This window comes from Sciurus vulgaris (assembly GCF_902686455.1).
Source record: "Sciurus vulgaris genome assembly, chromosome: 10".
Lineage (NCBI taxonomy): Eukaryota > Metazoa > Chordata > Mammalia > Rodentia > Sciuridae > Sciurus > Sciurus vulgaris.
In genome coordinates, this window is record NC_136470.1 from 144583566 (window position 1) to 144589565 (window position 6000).

The following is a 6000-nucleotide window of genomic DNA, read 5'->3' on the forward strand; positions in this document are numbered from 1 at the left end:
CTGATGATGGTGGGAAGAGGATACGTTCAAATGATTTAGTACAAATTTTGAACATGCATCAGCCTGGAAGAAAGGAATGCTACACTGGTTCAAAGGTGAATATTCAGAAATGGAAGTGTAAAGGACATTTTTGGAGAACTCGATATAGAAAGGTGTTGGAGATGAAAACCATCATCAGTGAAGAGACACTAAAGTAACTGCCATTCTTAATCATCTCACCACAAAATTACAGGAATATTCTTCAGCTTCATACTATTTACAAATAGAGTAAGAAGTAATTATGAGATATGTAAGGAACATTAACTACTGAAAACATTTCAACTCTCAAAGGACATCAATGCCCTTTCAAATTTCTGGTTCCTTCCTGTTGCTTGCAAGGGACAGTTGATTATATATATGCTGATTTTGCTTTTCGGCAAATGACCTGTGAGGTAAGGTTGCCTTATGCTACAGCATCTACACTCAAGCACTTAAATTTAAACAAGTTCAAATTTAGAAAAGTAGTACAGAACTGTCACTCAAAATAAAGAGTGAACTTCCGGGGTCCAGCCCTAGCAGGGGTCATAGTGGGCTCAGGTGATGGAGTAGGCATTGGCACGGTGGAGAACAAAGCAACACAAAATCAAGGAATGGATGCTAAGTTCCAAATTTTATTTTTCCCAGCCAGAATTTTATACATTAAAAGGTAGACAGTAACACATGTTTTTTCAAAACAGGAGAAGGTCAAAAGGAGAAAAACAAAAATATTCTGTATAATCATTACTAGACTAGACAATGAAGTATTCTAATTATTCTAGTAATTGTTTACTTGTGATAACCTATAACTAAACAATAAGACATATTAATATTTACCTAATCATAAAGGTTAAAGCAAGCTCAGTAAGGTTGAATAAACCAGTCATGTGACTACTGCTGTAGTTAATAAATGCTAGACATTTTAAGCTAAGAAATATATGATATCATCTTATACTGTGTGAACTTAACATTGAGAAACCCTTTATTTCTTCTGTTCCTGTTAATCCTTCCTGATAGGCTTCAAATTATTTTCCTATGTGCCTCAGGTCATCTGAGAGTAGTCAACAGGGGATCAGCAGTTAGAATCTGTTTTTGTATATTCTCATAGCAATCTTGGTTACTCAGAGTTTCATAGAAAGTGGCTAAATCTGAAATCACTGTTCCATTAGAACTCTAGTTCTTATGTTCTAACCCTGGTTCTGTTAAGACCCCTGTTTTCAGGGAAAACAGATAAAATATTAATAATAAACCTACACATATTAAGCAAGCAAGGAAGGAAAGCCCACAACCCAAATTCCCAAGAGATGAAACTTTGCAAACATCTTTATTACTCAGTGGAATCCTTGTCAAGCACTGAGGGGAATTACAGGTGGCATAACAGTGCACAACATCAACAGAAATTTAAACAAATGCATTTCTGTTAAAATACAAAAATGAAGGAAAAATATAAGGGTAACCTGAATTTCATCAACAGAAAAATTTAATGAATACCTAAAGTTCTGAATGGACATAATGAGCAGGAAAATCATATAATAAAGGGTTTCCAAAATTCAAAGTTCTTTTCTTTTTCTTGTCATTTCTTATGTTCACTATAAACATGCCACACACTTCATATCTCTGGTTTTTCTGTATCAATGACAGTGCTTTGAGATAAAGGTTCTTGTGCCACATGTTACCCTAGAAAACACAACCAAATTATTCACACAACCATGGTAAAAATGAGAATATCCCATCTTTCACTCACTTCTCCACAGTATATCTTAAGAAAAGCCATTAGAATTAACCATTTCTATAAAAAATGCTTCATTACTATTTAGACAGTACCTCAAATGATACAGGAAAACCAGGTTTTATATACCCCTGTTCCTCCTGAATGATAACAGCTGAAGATATGCATTCAGCCCCAGATAATGCAAGTATTTGATAATATAATATTTATTCCAATGCATAAGAAAACAGAAAGAGAAAGTGGGGGACAAAGATCAGTTTTATGCTGTTTTCACTTCTTTTTTTTTTCCAGTTCACATTGATGATGACATGGAAATCTCTCATCTGTAGAAGTCTCCTTTGTTTGAAATGAGAATGCATGTGTGCCAATGTGGGATACTACCTCAAGAATACTGAAGTACACATGATGAAATTCAAGTCATTAAAATGTGGTGAGCAATTTCTTCTTCAAGAACTTGCTGAAAAAATAACGTATCAGCATGTTCATAAGAATGATAAAACCTTTCAGTTCCTGAGAGTTGTGTCATCTGCAAGAATGCCTACTCTTAGGAAATTCAGGTCACTTGGAAAACACTGCTGACTATCACTGCATCTCCATCCTAAAATCTGTCCTAGGAATGAGCTTTCACTTTAAACTGGTACTTTTTAAAATGTGTATCATTCACTTGATTTAACAGAGAATTCAATGTTGAGAAATGAGAGGCTTGTCATTATCTGCAGCCTCTGTAAATTAGGGGACTGGATCATGTTCCAGTCTGACTCTCTAAAATAGTTTTCAGGAAACCATCCCAAGGCAAAGCCAAACAATTTTGAAAGAATTTTTAATTGCAATTTTGAGAACAATTCTGTAGAATATTTTGTTGCATATCAAGACCCAGTCCAGTGGTATCATGAGAGAATGATTTAACCATATATAAGGATATAAAAGGTTGTAGCTGAACACTGAACAGGCAATTATCCCAGTGATCCATGGTAGCCTGGGGCTGAAGGAGATGCAGACACATGTGGGAAATATTATGTGCTCATATCATTAGTATAAAAGTGATTGTTGGGATTATTTAAACCTGAACCCCAAGCCATTGCAATCAGTCTATTCATTCCTTTATGACTTGTTCTATTTCCTCTGGTTATTTCATTAAAACATTCTAACTAGCAGATATCTGGGCAAAATGCATAGACCAGTGGAGGTGCTGAATATTGCCAAGTTTCTCAGGTATAGGGGAGCGTGAGTAAGGTGGTTCTCAAGCACAAAGCCTGTTTTCCTGCATTAGGGAATGCCTAAGAAACTTAGCTAAAAACTGTCTGTAAATATAAATAGGCAAAGGGGAATGATGATGACTTACAGGTCAGTGATCCCAGGCACAATATTTGCTGGCAGAAAAATTTTAAAAAAGTAAGAAAACTCATCCAAATTTCAAACTTCCAGTAGTCATGCTTGCAGCAATTCCTCTCAAGAAAAATTATAGTGTGATTAGTTGCAGAACATCATATCCATTGAACTCTCATTTATTTATAACCATTCAATTTTCTTCTAGGCTTGTATGATCCTTCTCAAAACAAAAAAAAAACAAAAAACAAACAAAACAACAAACAAACAAACAAACAAACAAAAAAAGACCGCCTAACTTGGTTACCAGTGTTACAGGATCAAAAGAGAGAAGAGCTACAATATTCAGTGTGGAAGGGGTTGGCATCAGACATGTTGGGTTTGAAGGGCCCATAGGTCTCAGGCTCCAGTAAGGGAATGCAATTTGCTTCTCTCCCCAGGGGTTGTGTCTGATCCTAGGGCCACATGGGTTTTCATGATTGAATTCCTGGAGTACTGGCTGTGCTGCAGATACATCCTGATGTCACAGAAATGTGGAATGAGAATATGATGGCATCACAGTTGCCATGGCAACCAGAAAGTCATCTGGTCCTGGCCAATTCATATCATGATTCTAATCAAGCCTCCAATAAGCTGTGATTGTAATAGGGAAGATGAAAGGAGCGAGCTCCAGGGCTCTGTTCTCGTCAAGAAATGAGATCCTAACATCATCTCCCAGTAGCAGAGTAGTCAGGGAGTGTTAGGGCAGGGAAACTCAGGCCTTTGATCTCACCAGCTCCATTCAATTGAAGGGACCTGGCTGAAGAACAACAGCCCAGCTTTCTCCAGGCCCACTAGGTGGCGAAGTCCTCACCTGGCACACCAGGCATCATGGTCGCCTTGCAACTAGAATCTTGCTACAAGCAATTATTCCCCGACATGTCTAGATAATCAGGGAGTGATAGAGGGGTGCAAGAGGACACCTGGGTCACTGAGCTTATCACATTTTCCTGAAACATTGCCGTCCTAACCAACTCATTCAGGTCTGGGCTCATCTGCAATTTTGCTGTTTCCTAACCTATGGCTCCGTGACCCACACAGGCTATTGGCTGTTCACAACTCAGGGTACAGCAGAATTCAGTGCAGTTTGTTCTGTTAGGTATTGATTGAATTAGGAAACGTCACACCAACTCTGGTGGGACACATCACCTTTCCTGGAATGCTCAATGAAGAGACAACTGGAACCTGGGAATTTCAATTTTTAAGTGGAGGTGGGTGGATGCTGTGATTTCCAATGAGGAGAGGAGGGAGTAAATTACTCAGCATGTAGTATGGATCCCAAGAAAGAGGTAGCAAGCTAGAAGAGATGTTCTGTGCTCACTCCACCTGCCAGGCACCACCTTCTATTGATGATGACTTACAATTAGTCTGCACTCAGAAATTCTCTTGGTATGAGTTTCCCTGAGGTCCCTAAACCCACTTTTAGGTGCAGAAATATCTGTCCATACTGTCTTCACATAAGGGGTCAATCTCTTGACCTGACTATTGCATGTCTGGCAAAAAGCCCATTCTGATAATGCCAAGGTTTCTTTTACCAGCCCCTGTAGGACAAACTGACTACAAGACAGTGCAACAGACACTGGCACAATGATGCACCAGTTATGTCAAGTTGCTGGTTGAAAAAGTGCCTGCTGGTGGCAGAAAGAGCAAAGTTTACCATGGCATAATACCATTTTTCAACATGCACCAAGCAGGAAGAGAGGAACGGTACACAGGTCCAAAGCTGAAGATCCAGAAAGGGAAGGTTAAGGACATTTTGGGGGCACTCAATGCAGAAGGGTGCTGGAGATGAAAACTATCATCGGTGATGGGACACTAAAAGAAATTGTCGTCCTTCATGGTCTCCTAAAAAATTCCAGGACATTTCTTCAGCTTCATCATACATTCAAATACAGTAAGAGGAATTTGATTGTCATTTGTAAGCAACTATAATTACTGACAATAGTTCATCTTGCAAAAGACATCAATGCCCTTGCAAATTTCTGCTTCTTTCTTGTTGCTTGAAAGCCAGGGCTGATTACACATTTGCAGATTGGATTTTCTGGCACATGAGTTATGAAGAAAATTTTCCTTACAACAGAGTATCTACACACAAGCAATAAAATTTAAACAAGTACAAATATGGAAATGTGGCAATGAAATATGTTTCTCGAATAAAGAGTGCACCACATCATAAGAAATTTAATCAAAAGCATCTCTGCTAACATACCAAAATGAGTACAGAATACACATGAAACCTGAATTTCATAAACAGAAAATTTTTAAAAACACCCAAATTTGTGATAGGATATACTGAACAGAAAAATCAGTTAAAGCATTTCCAAATTTCAAAATCCTTCTTTTCTTGCAATTGCTTATATCAACCACAAACATGCCACATACCTAATGTCTGTGATTTCATTTTTTCCATGTCACTTCTTTCAAATAGGAGTTCTTGTGTCATGCCTTATTCTACAAAGCAAAATAAAACTATTTCCACAACCATGGTAAACTGAGAACACGACATCTGTCACCCAGTTCTACACAGCATATCATAAGAACATCCATCAAAATTATCAATTTCTATAAATTTTTCCAACAGTATTGAGACTATATGTCAATTGATACAGGGAAACCAGGTTTTATATACTCCTTGTGCCTCCTGATTGATATCAGCAGAAGCTATAATATGTATTCAGCCCCAAATTATACAATTATATAATAATATAATATCTATCCCAATGCAAAGAACTACAGACTGAGAAAAAGGAAAACCAAGATCAATTCTTTTTTGTCTTCAAACTGTTAGTTCTCCAGTTGACATTGAGTTTGACTTGGAAATGTCCCAGCTTTAGAAGTCCAATTCATTTGCATGGAGGATGCTTGTGTGCCAAAGTAGGCTACACGCTCAA